Source organism: Rana temporaria, chromosome 8, assembly GCF_905171775.1.
Source record: "Rana temporaria chromosome 8, aRanTem1.1, whole genome shotgun sequence".
NCBI lineage: Eukaryota > Metazoa > Chordata > Amphibia > Anura > Ranidae > Rana > Rana temporaria.
In genome coordinates, this window is record NC_053496.1 from 113,957,509 (window position 1) to 113,974,668 (window position 17,160).

Below are 17,160 nucleotides of genomic sequence, written 5' to 3' on the forward strand. Positions count from 1 at the left end.
TAGCTGGACAAGAAGATGACCTCCTCTTTGGACCAGTCGATAAATGGGTTGTGGGCCTACAGACAAGGTATTCCAAGAATGGCTGGGAATATGAGAGATCTGATTATATCAAAGCAGAGGAGCTCCTGATGACCTGTGTCTATGGTTGCGAGAACAGACTCTTGGGTAACGGGCCCTGTGCTAGGTGGAGTGCCACCAGCAAGGTGTTTGTCCAGTCTTTGTTTCTTGAGGTGGAGAGGAATCTGTAAGTCTTTGGCAAGATTAATTTCTAGGAAGCAGCTGCAAGCTCCTGACTCAACAATTGCCCACAGTTTGACCTCCCTTCCAGCCACCTGCAAAGTGATAGGAAGAATGATGTGAGTAGACACAGTCCCAGAAAGCTGGAGGCATGAAAGGAACGGGTGCCTGGGCTTGCTTGCCCGAATGGTACAGTTACATAGGAAGTGGTTTGTAGCTCCACAGTAGATGCACAAGTTGTTTAGTCACCTGCGTTTTCTTTATTCTGGGGTCAAAGTGAGTCAGAAAAGACCTGTCTGCATAGGTTTTACATCAGAGGTGGTAGAGGTCGGAGGAATAGAGACAGGGACTGTTGGAGCCGAGACTTTGGGTAGTACCCAGGTTGGTCAAAAGTTCTGGGAACGTTCATAGCAACTCTCCGGCAGGTGCATATCCAACTGGATAGAAACTTGGATAAGATCCTCGAGTGTATCGTTAGTCTCGGACCTGGCCAGCTCATCCTTAAAGGGGTTGTAAAGGTACCTTTTTTATTTTCTAAATAGGTTACTTTAAGCTAGTGGATTGTTGGTTCACTTACCTTTTTCTTCGATTTCCCTTCTAAATGTTTTTTTTTTCTTTGTCTGAATTTCTCACTTCCTGTTCCTCCTCAGTAAGGTGTTCAGTAAGCTGTTCTAAATGACTTTCCACCGCTCGGATGATGGTGTAAAGCTTACCGAGGAAAAACAGGAAGTGAGAAATTCAAACAAAGAAAAAAAACATTTAGAAGGGAGATCAGAGGAAAAGGTAAGTGAACCAACAATGCACTAGCTTAAAGGAACCTATTTAGAAAACAATAGACAAACCTTTACAACCCCTTTAAGGGTCTCAGATAGGCTTAGACGGAATTGGTCCATATAGTCAACTTGGTGTTGAGTTATTCACTTTACGGTCAACACAGAGGACACAGGGGCACTCTTTATGTCTAGAGGAAAAGAGATTTCATATCCAAATACGAAAAGGTTTCTTCACAGTAAGAGTTGTGAAAATGTGGAATATACTCCCTCCAGAGGTGGTTCTGGCCAGCTCAGTAGATTGCTTTAAGAAAGACCTGGATACTTTCCATACTCTGCTGTTTTTTTTTTTTGCCTTCCTCTGGATCAACTGTGGGTATAGAATTGGGTATATTTTTTATTTTATTTTTTTATTTTTTTATTTTATTTATTTTTTATGGTTGAACTAGATGGACTTGTGTCTTTTTCAACCTAACTATGTAACTATATAACTATGGCATTTTAAAGCTGCATCATTCCAACCAGTATCAGCTGCCCATCTATGTAACTCTCCAATATAGTCTTCCACCAGTCGTGGGTGACGGGCCGATTTGGCAGTGGTGGTTCTCTGCGTCATGGCTTTAAAGAATGTGGTGACAGAGTTTAACACCTCATCCTTCCATTCAAGCAGGTTATGAGCCCAGGATTGTGGTTCATCATATAGGAGGGAGATAATGAACCCCCCTCTAACAGTCTCTAGTACAAAAATCCTGGGTTGCAGGGCAAAGAAAAATGTTTCTTAGGCATTCTTGAAGGCCCTGAAGCTCAGTAGGTCTTCAGAAAAGTGCTCGGGAGTGGGGACTCTGGGTTTTGGAGGAGGCAGTACCACAGCAGGCAGAGCCGCAGCCCCTGAAGGTGCTGTTGTAGGGAAATAGCTTATGGCTGGGTTTGGCTGCTGGAAGCTCATATTTCAGTTATCCTAAAGGCAGGAAAGGATCCCACATCCATAACTAACTACTGACCAATATCGTTCCTAAATGTTTCACTAAATTCCTTGCCAACCGCCTTCTGCCGGTGCTCAACTCCCTCATTGCTAAAGATCAAGTGGAATTCATCTGAGGTAATGAAGCCAGGGATAACACCTACCAAAGCAGAAGGGGGGTATTGGACTGGACTTGTGCAACTATTGTGCATGCCACTTATCTTAAATTGTGGATTGGACTGTTAACTACTTCTGTACACGCAAACCCAGCATTTCATCCAGGAATGTACAATCACTTCCTGTCAGGCACAAAGCTTGCTGCCTTCACCCACACCTATACTTTATTCCTAGATGCAAAAACTATGTACTCAGGATAAACTAATGTACCATATCTCTGGCTCACCTAGGCCCTTTTGGCTCTGCCTTCAGCTATGCCACTTTCTCCATTCCCTGAATAGCGCATCAGTGGTGTCCCGACCAGGGGTGTATTTAGGTTTTGTGCCGCCCTAGGCCTGGTGAAACTCGCGCACCCCCTACTTTATATATGACGCACCCCTTCCTTTTTAAGACCCGCCCTGTCATTTTCATGGGATGAGGACAGAGGGACAGGATGGGATGAAGACAGAGGGACAGGATGGGATGAGGACAGAGGGACAGGATGGGATGAGGACAGAGGGACAGGATGGGATGAGGACAGAGGGACAGGATGGGATGAGGACAGAGGGACAGGATGGGATGAGGACAGAGGGACAGGATGGGATGAGGACAGGGGGACAGGATGGGATGAGGACATGGGGACAGGATGGGATGAGGACATGGGGACAGGATGGGATGAGCACAGGGGGACAGGATGGGATGAGCACAGGGGGACAGGGTGGGATGAGGACAGGGGGACAGGGTGGGATGAGGACATGGGGACAGGGTGGGATGAGGACAGGTTGACAGGGTGGGATGAGCACAGGGGGACGGGATGGGATTTCGCCGCCCCCCGCAAAGTGCCGCCCTAGGCCTGGGCCTTGTCGGCCTAGGCCATAATACATCACTGGTCCCGACCTTAACCCAATTTAAATGTCTTTGCACGTACACATCATCTCAACATGTTATCGCCTTCACCCATACAATACTGTTCCAGAACACACCTCTGAACACAGGGAGGGCTTGCAAGGCATGGCAACAAGACCTACAAATTAACCTTTTTCCAAAACAATGGGAACTACTCTACACTAATTTTCTCAAGGGATTCATTTGCCCACTGCTGCACGTCGATGTAGGTCGACAGAATGGTGTACTTGTTCATCCCCTTTAAGAATGCGTGCGGTGGGCACGCGCACCTGCCGCACTTCCCTTGACCCTGCCCGCAGGACACGCAGACTCAATGTCCGCCAGTGTCCCACAATCGGGTCACAGAGAGGTAGAATGGGGGGATACCTGTGTAAACAAGGCATCTCCCTGTTCTGCCTAGTGACAGGACACTGATCGTCTGCTCCCTCTCATTGGGTCACAGAAAGCCCCGCCCCCACACAGTTAGGATCACTCCCTAGGACACACTTAACCCATTCCTAGCCACCTAGTGGTTAACCCTTTCCCTGCCAGTCACAATTATACAGTAATCAGTGCATTTTTATAACACTGATCCCTGTATAAATGTCAATGGTCCCAAAATAGCATCCAAAGTGTCCGATGTGTCATCCATAATGTCGCAGTCACAATGAAAATCGCTGATCACTGCCATTACTAGTAAAAAAAATAATAATAAAAATGCCATAAAACTATCCCCTATCCCCTACGCTATAACATTTGCGCAAACCAATCAATAAACGCTTATTGCAATTTTTTACCAAAAATATGTAGAAGAATCGGTATCGGCCCAAACTGAGGACGTTTTTTTTTATACATTTTTAGGGAATATTTATTATAGCAAAAAGTAAAAATATAGTATTTTTTTCAAAATTGCCACTCTATTTTTATTTCTAGCACAAAAAATCAAAACCGCAGAGGTGATCAAATACCACCAAAAGAACGCTCTATTTGTGGTAAAAAAAGGACTTAAATTTTGTTTGGGAGCCACGTTGCACGACCGCGCAATTGTCAGTTAAAGTGACACAGTGCCGAATCGCAAAAAATGGCCCAGTCATTTGGCAGCCAAATCCTCCAGGCTGAAGTGGTTACTATCACAATGAAATACAACAACTGTGTTAAGATGGTATCGGACTCCATCCTTGCTTCATAAATCTGATTAATCTATTCCAAACCGTGTGGGCGATGCCATGGTGCAACTGGCTCACTCCTTCATATCTGGTGGAAATGCCCATTAGTCCAACCTTTTTGGACAGAAGTACATTCTACAATATCACGGGAACAATGTACACTTTAGATTTTTGTGCAGCACAATTACTTCTACTCCACACCTCGCTGCCTCACAAATCCTATATTAGATCTCTAGCAATGCATATGCTTAATGCCAATTAAATATGCATCCCAGTACACTGGAGTACATATCATGTTCCCACCATCTTGGAATGGTTCACCGGTCAACTTAAAATAGCTGAAATGGTACACACAACCATTTTTAATGGTCTAGAAAAAACAACGTTTTTTTCAACCCGATTATTGTCAAGACGGCCTTGCCTACACACGATCGTGAAAAAAAAATGCTCTAGCAAAGTGGGGTGACGTACAACGAGTACAACGGCATTATAAAGGGGAAGTTCCATTCGGATGGCGCCACCCTTGAGGCTGCTTTTGCTGATTTTATGTTAGTAAAAGTTTGGTGAGAGACAATTTGCTCTTTTAAGTCTGTTACAGCGTGATGAATGTGCTATCTCCATTACGAACGCTAGTTTTACCAGAACGAGCGCTCTGTCTCATAACTTGCTTCTGAGCATGCACAGTTTTTTCACATCGTTAAAGCCCACACACGACCATTTTTTAAGACGTTAAAAAGGACGTGAAAATTTAGAGCATGTTTTAAATTTTTAAGGCCCATTTTTTACGTCGTGAAAAATGCTCTGGAGCCCACACACGATCGTTTTTAATGACATGTGTACGTGGCATCAGCCGTCGCCAAAGATCAACTTTACTAATTCATATTTACAAGGGCATTTTTGATACATTTTTGAAAGACTGAGGCATACCACAACTTACTAGACACTCATGCATCACCACCTGTCTCCCATGCTCTCCAATGTCTTTGAACTGATCGCCATAACCTACCTGACAATGACTGCTGGTCAAGGTCAACACAGGCCATAGGGATCTCCCGGTGAGTTTCCTACCTTCCCCTATACCCCCTCGATTCCCTTCTTTTTTTTTCAAAAAATCCTTTCTTCTTTCCTTCCCACCCTTTTCCCTCTCTCACATTTCCTTTCTTCTCCCTTTCCCTCTTGTTTTGTATACTTTAGTTGTTTTTTTTTTTTGGAGAGAATCATATTGGCCATATATGTTATTACCCTTCTCCTATAAATTTCTAACATGCCTTCCTCTGCTATTTGTTTTCCATTACTTCTTGCTTCAGGGGTGAAAACATTGATCCCCACACCCCTACCAAGCCTGCCCATGTAAAATATAGTTCCTATGGTTACACTAATTGTGTTATCATGATACATTTGATCAATTGCACTTATTTCATATATTTATTTTTCTTCATCTCTTTGTACTTGTTATGTCTGCTACTGACATCCATGAAACGGACACTCTGTATTATACATTGTCTCCTTATTGTTCTATCTTTATTCTGTAATACAACACTATATTATCTTGCTGTTCATTGTCTTTTTCTGTACTTTTTTGTTTCCTATGAAATGTTTTTTGAAAAAAAAAATAATAATAATAAAATGCACTGAACTTTTTTTGAAAAAAATAATAATAATAATAATAAAATGCACTGAACTGTGTGCTATTGTGCACTAAAGAGGATATATTCAACAAAACTATAACGTTTTTTTATCAAAATGCGTTAGGATAAAAAGCATTCTGTGTGCAGCAGCCCCACTCAAGCCCTCTAATGCTTACCTGAGCCCCATCTAGATCCAGCGATGTTGTAGGAGTGTCTTGGCTGCCCAGGACTCCCCTCCTCATTGGCTGAGACAGCAGCGCTGCGCCATTGGATCCCGCTGCTGTAAAAGTCATCCAGCCTATGGGAAGAGAAAGAGGGTGGGGCCTAGGCCATGGCTTCATGTCTGAATGGATACACAGAGCTGTGGCACAGGAGTTTCTTGCTGTGGGGGCACTCAACAGGGGGGAGGGGCTAGAAGCTCTGACGAGGGACCCAAGAAGAGGAGGATCCAGGCTGCTCTTTACAAATCCACTGCACAGAGCAGGTAAGTATAAAATGTTTGTTCTTTTTTAACTAGAAAAAAAAGGGTCTTTAGTATCACTTTAAGTGTAAGTTCACCTTCAGAATGATTTTCGTCCATTTGTAAATGGTGCACGTCCTCCCTTTACAGATGCAGTTGTGGGAGTACACCTCCACATAAACTACTGGCCCCTCAACCCATTCAGCATGCCATTTGCAAGTTAGGTTGAACATTACAGAAATATGCCCCTTAGCAGCTGTACCAGGCCATTCAAAATGTGTGCAAAGTGCGCAGTCTCTTTCTTTAGCTGAGCTCAGCTAGTGAAGAAGAAACTACAATGTGCTTGAGTGCTGCCACACAGTGGTGGGTTTCCCAGCAAGAAAATGAGATAAACTTCTGTCTGAACTAATCTTCCTTTGACTAAACAGTCAAAGGGTGGATCACATCCAAAATTATCTGGGCTCAGAGGGATGGATCAAATTATATTGGCCATCAAACTGGTATTTTTGCTGGGAGTTCTTCTTTAAAACTATCCATTCATATGACTACTCTTCTTTGGAGATGCTCAGTAACAGGCTCATGCTATAAATACAATTTTTAGTGCGTATTTTTTCTATTAGACATTAGAGGAACTTGTGTCCACCACTAGGTCTTATTATCTTTCTTTCTTATATTCTCCCCATTTTGTTATTTCATGTTTTCCTCTCTAATTTCTTTTTGTCTCTTCTCTCCATGAATATTGTTATGAACCCTCATATTTTTGGGGGGTAGTTTACTATTGCACTGACTACATACACGCTACAGACCATCCTAAGGACATTGTTTCTAGGGGGTCCTCTTTTTGTTGTCATTACAAATACTTTTAACAGACTATTTGTGCTTCCCTAATCCAGGGAAAAAGAACTTCTATGAGAATTGTTTCAGTGCACTGCATTTATATGTTTGTTAATGGATATTTTATTGCATCCACTTACTGTAGATGAATTATCTTTGTTATCATCTGAAACATGTTCATAAAAACATATTTAACCATAAAAATATCAATTCGTAAATCAGTTCTCTTTAAAGCACATTGAGGCCCCATACACACGAGAGGATTTATCCGCAGATACGGTCCAGCGGACCGTATCCGCAGATAAATCCTCTCGAGGATTTCAGAAGATTTCTATGCGATGGCGTGTACACACCATCGCATTGAAATCCGCGCTGAAATCCTCTGCCGATGACGTGTCGCGCCGTCGCCGCTATTATGACGCGGCGACGGGCGCGACGCTGTCATATAAGGAATTCCGCGCATGCGTCAAATCATTACGACGCGTGCGGGGAATCCCTTTGGACGGATGGATCCGGTAAGTCTGTACAGACGAGCGGATCCATCCGTTGGAATGGATTCCAGCAGATGGATTTGTTGAGCATGTCAGCAAATATCCATCTGCTGGAAATCCATCCCAGGGGAGATTTATCCGCGGATAAATATCCGACGGAGTGTACACACCATAGAATCTATCCGCAGAAACCCATTTGATGGGATTTATCTGCGGATAGATTCTATGGTGTGTATGGGGCCTAATGGGATTCAATGATGCCCTACATTGAGTGTAAACTGATGTTTAAGCAAAGGTATAGGACTAAGAAGACTACAACCTGCACTAAGGTAACCTCCTCAATTATGTCGGTTTACTACTGGAACATTTAAAAACAGACACATCCACCATCCACCATAAACATTACGAGAAGTTGTTTCAATGCTTATTGTCCATCTTTGGAAAGAAATCATGAATTTATCAGAGAATTATTTTTTCATATCTGTGTGATAAATAATGAGTACAAAGCAACAGATGGCTGAAGGATTAAGTACAAAAGAATGTGAATTTACAGGCCCTGGCTTTCTTTGCTGTACATTTGCATAAATAATGCATGAACATGAATCCATCAGCAGTGGCATGAATTATATGAAGGTATAGGCTGCTTTATCAAACCAGAGAAGCTGTTCCAAACAAAAAGAAAAAAAAAAACACTGAATTAAACAGGCTTATTCTCTATATGCAGTTTGTATTACTTCATAAAGAATTTGCTGGGCAACTGACATTAAAGGAAAATTATAGCTAAACTACCATGCAAGTAGTTCCTATGAGAGAAAGCATTATTATAAAATTAGCATATATAAAACACTTTGTTGTTCCACGCTCTAATAGAATGAATGACCTGTTTATTTTGCAAACACTAATTATATACATAAAAGTAATAGCTTGCACACACCCGTACTAATGTCCTTTTAAGTTTTAATGTAGCAAGTAACTTTTTTTATGAAGTAAATAAACAAAAAAACATACAAAGAAACATATAGTGTAATATTTTAAAGGTGATTAAGTCAAAAAAATTTACATAGCAGAAACATATACTATGAAAAAAAAAATTAAAGCCTTTGACGGCTGACCTAAACTTCTTAATTGTATAGCTTTCCGTCTTTTCTACCTTCTTGGCCACTGACCTGAAAAAAAACATTTGGCAACTAAGGTTAGAATACAAACAAAACTTGGTTTGCATGACTGCTCGAAATACTTGGTGCTTGAAAAACATGGAAATACATTTTTGTTAAATGTGGGTTGGTTCTGTATAAGATTGGGCTGCTAATACCAATGGCTTAACAACCATTTTGTAAATTGAGATTGGCTGCTAAGGAGAGCAATAGATACTTTTGACAATCTAATATAAGCTTACTACAGCTGGCCAAAGACAGGGCAAAATTATTTTCTGCAACCAACAGTTGATTAGAGCAAGCAAAACATATTTCATATATACACTTGATACCCACATTAAAACTTTTCACAAAATAGAATGTCTTTTGGTATTTTCCCTGAGACGTTTTGCCAGTTTTGATTATTTTGCTTGTGATGGATTGCACAACAGTCTGATTAAATATTAATTTGGAGTGTTTCCTTCGGACCAAAAATATAAAAAGGGAACGGAAAATAATTCAAACTATATAAGGACATAAGCAAAAGGAAAGAGTTTCTAAGAGTGAAATAGAGCTAAGTATGGGTTAACCAGAAGTTGAATAAGAAAGAAAAAAATACCCCTCTAACTGCAGTTTTGGTCGAACTGAAGTTATTAGACACATTTTATATGGTATCAATGAATTATCCACAAGAAGTTAAGTACATGTTGTGATTAGTTTATCTTTTCCTAACCTAATTTCTAATCTGTATAATTGTCAAATCTTTAAACATATTTTGTTTACATACTATTGTCTTTATTTACCTAGTAAAATGAACTCTAGCCAGGTGATGAGCATTTAAGAATTTGGGCATAAGGTCTCACTGACCTCAACATGTGCAAAATGTTCTCCTATACAGCATACAAAATGTTTTGGGATATTGTATAGTTTTGTGAAAAGCTTATTTTATGGTTCATTTGAAAGAATATTAGCAAGCCAATAAAACAACCTTAATTTCAACTCCCAGAAGCCATACTTTTTGTACCTGATTTGTACAATATGTATTCCATGTACTTCTTTGCATAGCACCTTTTCTTGAATGTTAGTAGAACCTTATCACCTTCTTAAAGTTCTGTTTTGCTTGTATTTTTTTCTTTTTGGCCTCTCCTGAACTTCGCTGATATGTGTTCAATTCATGCATTTTTCATCTGATGTTTTTATTTCGTATTTGGAATGTGTTTTTTACATACATGAAGTGTGTCTTTAAAAACTACTTTTAAAGCTTTGCTTTTCTGGGCTGATTTACTTAAGGCAAATAGGCTGCTCACTTTGTAGGGTTTTTTTTTTAAAACACCCCAGTATTCACATGCAGCTAGTGCCAAAAGTGGAAATGAATAGAAAATAAGCTTTAAAATAGACAAGAATGAATAGGGGTGGATATTTTTTTAAAGGCAAATAGACTGTTTACTTTGCAAGATATTTTCCCGTTGCTTAGTGAATGAGATGAATCTCTGCTTACTTTAATCATCCAATCACATTTTTTTTTTTTTTTTTCATTGCACGTGATTAAGTATTATGTGCAAAGTAAATGTTCACCACATTCACTAAGCTATGGGAAAATTCTCTTTCCAAAGAAAAAATCCCCTTGCAAAGTGAACAACCTAATTTTTGTGGAATTAGAATGTGCTCGCTAAAAACAAACATTTGCTACTAAAAACAGCTATATTATTCAGCTTAGCCTTTCAAGAATTGCTGCAGAGAACCTCTGACCATTAATTGAATCCCCAATGTAATTACAGTATAAAACATAGACATAATAAGTAATAACATAGTAGAGAATGAATGCCTTTGGCTCTTTTATAGAAGAGTTGACAATAAACCCTATACGTTAAACAAAAAGGAGAAATGATACAAAAGATATTGTACTGGTGTAAAGTCAAGTGTAAGTGGTTATTGTGACAGACTCACCCGGAACAGAGGCTTTTAGAGGAGACTGCAGGCTAGCCTCTTGCCTACTGACTATGGGCCCTGGCATTTAATGGAACACTACTCTTTGTGAGGTGTATGCCTGGGGGACCCTTGGAGTAATGCTTCTTTGGATTCAAGTCCATGTCTCCCCAAGACACACAGGGCTAGATTCAGATAGGTTAGCGGATCTTTAGATCCGCGTAACCTATCTGATTTACGATCCGCCGGCGCAAGTTTTTGAGACAAGTGCTGTATTGAGAAAGCACTTGCTTCTAAAGTTGCGGCGGCGTATCTTAAATCCCCCAGCGGAATTCAAATTCCGCGGCTAGGGGGCGTGTAGAATTTAAATCAGGCGCGTCCCCACGCCGAACGAACTGCACATGCGCCGTCCCCTAAATTTCCCAGCGTGCATTGCTCCAATTGACGTCGCTAGGACGTCATTGGTTTCGACGTGAACGTAAATTACGTCCATCCGTATTCGCGACCGACTTACGCAAACGATGTAAAAAATTCAAAATTCGACCCAGGAACGACGGCCATACTTAACATAGGATACGCCGCATATAGCAGGGGTAACTATACGCTGGAAAAAGCCGAACACAAACAACGTAAAAAAAAGCGACGGGCGGTCGTTCGTTTCTGAATCGGCATAACTCCTCATTTGCATATTCGTCGCGTATACAAACGGAGGTGCCACCTAGCAGCCAGCGTGAGATTGCAGCCTAAGATCCGACGGTGTAAGTCACTTACACCTGGCGGATCTTAGGGAGATCTATGCGTAACTGATTCTATGAATCAGTCGCATAGATACGACGGACGGAACTCAGATATACAACGGCATATCAGGAGATACGCCGTCGTATCTCTATCTGAATCTGGCCCACAGACTCTGGGACTCTAGGCCCAGGATCCATGTTAAAAGCCTAGATGGCACATTACCAGCCATGACTGCTCAACACTGGGAAATTCAAAACAGATGGTGATGTCATGAACTCAAGCCATCTGTCTGGGATCGCCTGCTATAATGTGATTATTGTAAGTAGGTCTAGTGTGCCTCCTATGGGTCTTTCACCCATAGTTAATTTTGTTAATTAACACATATATTGTCTGCTAGAAAACTATTGAAGGATGTGTTTATACCTGTAATAATGTACATCATTGCCGGCAAGTCTGACCTGGAATAAGAGCCCTGATTGTCCAGGTGGTTAGTTGTTTAATTAACTTAATGCTTATAGTGTTAATTATATTTCTGTATACAGTAGTGTTTGCATATGATAATATGATCTGTCTCACATGTGTGTGTAAAAAGTATGTATTCTTGTTCACTAAAGAGTTCCAGTTTTGCTAAACTAGTTCTGCCTAGTTCTTTGTTGAGGAAGTGGTGTACTGATGGAAGCACACACGTAGAGTGTGAGACGGTTCCGTCACAGTTATCTTTGCTATTGTTTTGTGAATTTCTCTCTAGAAGATTTTCACTTTTGAACAGGACCACCTTCAATGTAATAAGGATCCGGGTTCTGATCCTCATACCCAGCGTAAAAATGTGTGTAGCGAAACCAGAGTTCTGTACCATCCTGATAGAATTTTGTAACCTATTTCTTGCATTGTCACATTCAGTGAGCCTTTGTGAGTGTTAGTTTGGATTTTTTGCCACTCATCATCAGTAAGGGTAAGATCCAGATTTTTTTTCATGCTTGACAAGGTCTGCAAGTCTTTATTTATCACTTTGAAAAAAGCAATGCATACATATAAGAAACTAAGTGATGCTGAAGTGTATTTTTTGTGCAGATAGCCTCAACAGGAGTATGGTCGTGGGACCAGTCAGGGGATGTGTTCCGATACCTAAAAAAAGCCTTAATTGGACATATGTCCAGAAGGAGAAGTAGAAGTTTCACATTTTAGGTTATAAAGCTTCCTAGGGGGGTGTGGTCTGACCTCACTGGAAGATGGCCGCTTGAGACCGGAGCTCCCTCCACTACAGGTCCTCTCAGCTGAATAGGAAGTCCATATTCGCACAAACAGCCTTGTAATTATTGGGACAGCTTTGCGGAACTCCTCCGCCTCATGATCCCAGCAGACAAACGATCGGGCCGACAGAACATTCCGGAGTTGTTCCAGACGCAGAGGCACAACATGGCGGCTTCCCGCCAAGGATCCTCACAGGCATCAGCCCCTCTGCTGACTGGATTGCCGACTGCTATTTCCACACAGGAACCAGGGGAAGCCTCTATCCTCCATTAGCAACAGAAACCAGCCTCTGCGATCTCCGTGCAGTGGCAGCGGACATTAAGGCCACCTAGTCAGCAGCCATAGCTGACTTGCACCTGGACATCCATGCCATCGCTGACAGGGTGCAGGAAGTGGAGAAGACCACTGCACAGCATGACACGGTCCTCCACCGAACGACCCACAAGGTAGACGAGCATACCCTTCAACTCAGAGACATCCAGCGACATGTGGAGGATCTCGATTACAGAGGCAGATTCCACAACCTGTGCGACCACAGTCTGCCTGAAATGGCTGACACAGAACAACTTACGGAAACCATTACTGGCCTATTCAACAATCTCCTTGACAGGCCTGTGCAGACGGCCATAGAGATGGAACAAATCCACCGTGCTCTCAGACCTAAGAGGCGAGATACTGACCCCCCCAGGGATGTGATCTGCTGCCTAGTTGACTACAGGCGGAAGGAGGAAATACTAAGAAAAGCTAGAAACAGGATCTACCTTGCTCATGGGGACTCAGACATTCACATCTATCAAGACCTCTCCAGCATCACCCTGAAACACAGGAGAGATCTGAAACCACTGCGCACCAAAGGCATTTACTATAGATGGAAGTTCCCCTTTGGCTTTTCAGCTACCAACCAGGGCCATACAGCGCTGCTGCAGGTACCGGAGGGACTTCAGCCCTTCTGTGACACCCTTGGAATTCCTGTGACGTCCCGAACTGGTACACCGAATTCCGCTGCACCACTACAAAGAGAGATCCACGAGGCGAAGAAATTATGGTTGCCCAAGAAACCATCCCCCCCATCTGGGAACAGGTCCCATGCTTCGGCCCGTGGATCCCATAACAAGTCAAGCCCTACCGACTCTCCGCGCTCAAGAAGGGCCCGACACAACTATTGATCATACAGAGGACAGTCCTGCAAGTTTACTGTAACTGAACATGTTCGCCTCAGAAAAGTGTGTTTTTCCCTTTTCGGTTTTTGCCTCTCGGGCACTTGACCCATATACGCCAGGATGCGGGACCTTACTGCCAGCGTTGACTATGTGAGATGACCCTCTGAATGGATATTGCGCTCTACATCACACTTGTAAATTATCACTGGCATTGCAGACAGTGACTCACTATGCCATCACTGATCATAGTATGCCACCTGCCAAGGGTGAATAGTAGGTACCCTTGTAAAAGGTTACTCTGTAGGGTGGAAAATATGTATACATGGAACTTTTGCTTTTCTCACATGTAGTTGCAGCCATGATAGGCCTCTCTACTTTGATGTTGGGGGCATTAGCGGCATGCAGTATATGTGGGACCAGCAATAAAATAAATGATACTGGTGGATGCGGGCTGGAGTCTCCCTCTTGCAATTGGCCATCGTCCCCATACCCCCTCTAGCCTTTTCTGGCATCCATGGGGCACACTCGAGCCATGACAGCGGTTAGCAATTTTTAGCGGGGCTGTAACATTGTGGCAGACAGATGGGACACCTGACACTTTTGACACTTTTTGGGGACCATTTACACTAATACAGTGATCAGTGCTAAAAAAAATGCATTGTCACTGTACTGACATTGGCAAGGAAGGGGTTAACACCAGGAGCGATCAAAGGGTTAAGCGTGTCCCTAGGGAGTGCTTTCTAACTGTGGGGGGAGTGCTACGACTGGGGAAAGAAAGAGATCTTCATATTTCTCTCTCATAGAACGCGATCTGCCTTGTTTACACAGGCAGACCGCTGTTCTGCTTTTGCGATGAATGATCAGTGGGTCCTAGCAGACCTGCTGATTGGCTTCCGCTGTGTCCAATCACAGCAGAAGCGAGTCACCGGCGGTGCGCACACACCCCAGACCTTGTGCATGAAATCAGGTATGTTGCAGTATATATGTGTGGGGCAGTCCATAAGTGGTTGAAAATGCCATGCAGCCATCACAGGAGTGTATGCAAATATACAAAAAGCTGTAAAAAGGTTTTGGGAAACCAGCAGCATTAAATGTTGCAAAGGATGAAAAAAAAGGTGAAAACTAGAATTTTATTTAAAAGAAATGGTAGTTGTTTATGATACACAGTTCTTTAGGAAACCAAATGTTTTTTTAGTCAGGTTTTACATCTACTTTAATAACAAAAACAACGCGTGTACTTTGATTTTAAGCAGCCTTGAATAATATCAGTGACCAAGTAAAGAAACGATAGGCCGGGAGCTAAATGTTAAATTTCAAAACGTTAACATATACATAAGAATTTGGCTTTTACTATAGGACCTGTACAATGAATAATGAAATGATTGATCCAATGTCAATAGTTCAGAAACTTACAGAAAACTTAATATTCACAGCATATTATTGATGAAGCTAACCATTGACAAACACCCACACAGAATGAAACGATCAATGCAGATCTAATAATCCCAGCTTCACAAACCTCAGCAGAGATAATTAGATAAAATAGCAAGTTTTGCATTTGTTTCATACTGTTTTGAATCAACAGTACATTTAGAGTGGGGATTAAAACAGTGCATCTAACTCAAAGTCTTAATAAAATGTAATATTTGTATTCCTAAGAGCTTCCATCTGCTTATCCAGAATAATGGAGTGCATATCTCCAGCTTTAATGAAGGAGATGAATGGAACATGTCACTCCTTGTCTTGCATTCTAAAGATGTCACCCACAAACATTTTGAAGCTGCCTGCCCTTACATTACCAGCATCATTATGACTGATAATCTTTGGCTTTTAAGTTGAATAATTCTCTCTACACTTTTTAAAACCCAACCTTGAAATGTTCTGCCAGAAAGCTCGTACTCATGTCAGGATGTTCTATTAGAGTCTATGTTTAGCTAACTGCAAGCCTTTTATCTATAGACATATCCAGACAAGATAATTGTAATAATTCCCTCAGAACAAAATGAAAGCTTTCAGAAGATTACATTCTAAATAAAAGATGCCTATTTATTTAAATAACAATGTTACCTGTGCCCACTGATTTTTCCTACCCAACCCTTTATTCCTACAAGCAGAAACTTTTTTTTAGTCCATTAAGCAATACAGATACTAACAACCTTCTTTTTCATTTGTAAACCTGCTATGAAATGTTTTCATCAATTTTTAATGGGTAGCAGGAAACACCCCTTTGTGTGTAGTTATTTCTAGTGCAGAGTGTCCTTCTCAGGAGCTCATAGAAATTAAATTGACTGCAAGGACTTCAAGGAAGCCACCCATCTTGCAAAGATCATTTGGTTTTAGAATATAGAACTTCCAAGTTTTTTTTTTCTTTGCTTATTTTTATTACTAGATAAATTATATATATTTTTTTATAAATCTCAGAGTAGAAACACATGCTCTGCTTTGATGTTCTTTCTTCGCAAGGGAAAATTAATTTCCTGCTCTGTTGATTACACTTCCATGGCGCTAAAAGTAATATGGGGCTAGATTCAGATAGATCAGCGGATCTTTAGATCCGCGTAATCTATCTTATTTACGATCAGCCAGTGCAATTTTTTGAGGCAAGTGCTGTATTCAGAAAGAACTTACCTCGAAACTTGCGCCGGCGGATCGTAACTCCCCCGGCGGAATTCAAATTCCGCGGCTGGGGGGAGTGTATTATTTAAATCAGGCGTGTCCCCGCGCCGATCATACTGCGCCTGCGCCGGCCGCGATTTTTCCCAGTGCGCATGCTCCAAATGACGTCGCTAGAACGTCATTGTTTTCGGCGTGAACGTAAATTACGTCCATCCGTATTCGCGACCGACTTACGCAAACGACGTAAAAATTCAAAACTCAGCGCAGGAACGACGGCCATACTTAACATTGGATACGCCGCATATAGCAGGGGTAAGTATACGCCGGAAAAAGCCGAACGCGAATGACGTATAAAAAAAAGCGACGGGCGGGCGTTCGTTTCTGAATCGGCGGAAATCGGAATTTGCATATTCGTCGTGTAAAAAAACGAAGCGTCACCTAGCGGCCGGCGGGAGATTGCAGCCTAAGATCCGACGGTGTAAGTCACTTACACCTGTCGGATATAAGGGAGATCTATGCGTAACTGATTTTTATGAATCAGTCGCATAGATCCGACCGTCGGATCTCAGAGATACGACGGCGTATCAGGAGATACGACGGCGTATCAGGAGATACGCCGTCGTATCTCTTTCTGAATCTCCCCCATGATGTTTCCCTTTAATTTCTCCACACAGAAAAGAGAATAGCCGACACCTCCTTAAAGAGAATTATCAACAACTTGGGAAACCCCAGAGACCCATTTGAAGAG

General features: G+C 41.9%; 1 protein-coding gene across 3 annotated transcripts in view; it reads right to left on the reverse strand.

Annotated features, from left to right (window-relative positions):
* Window positions 1-17,160, reverse strand: part of GRID1 (glutamate ionotropic receptor delta type subunit 1) — a 1,428,863-nt gene that overhangs the window by 79,396 nt on the left and 1,332,307 nt on the right. The gene's annotated exons all lie outside the window — the stretch shown is intronic.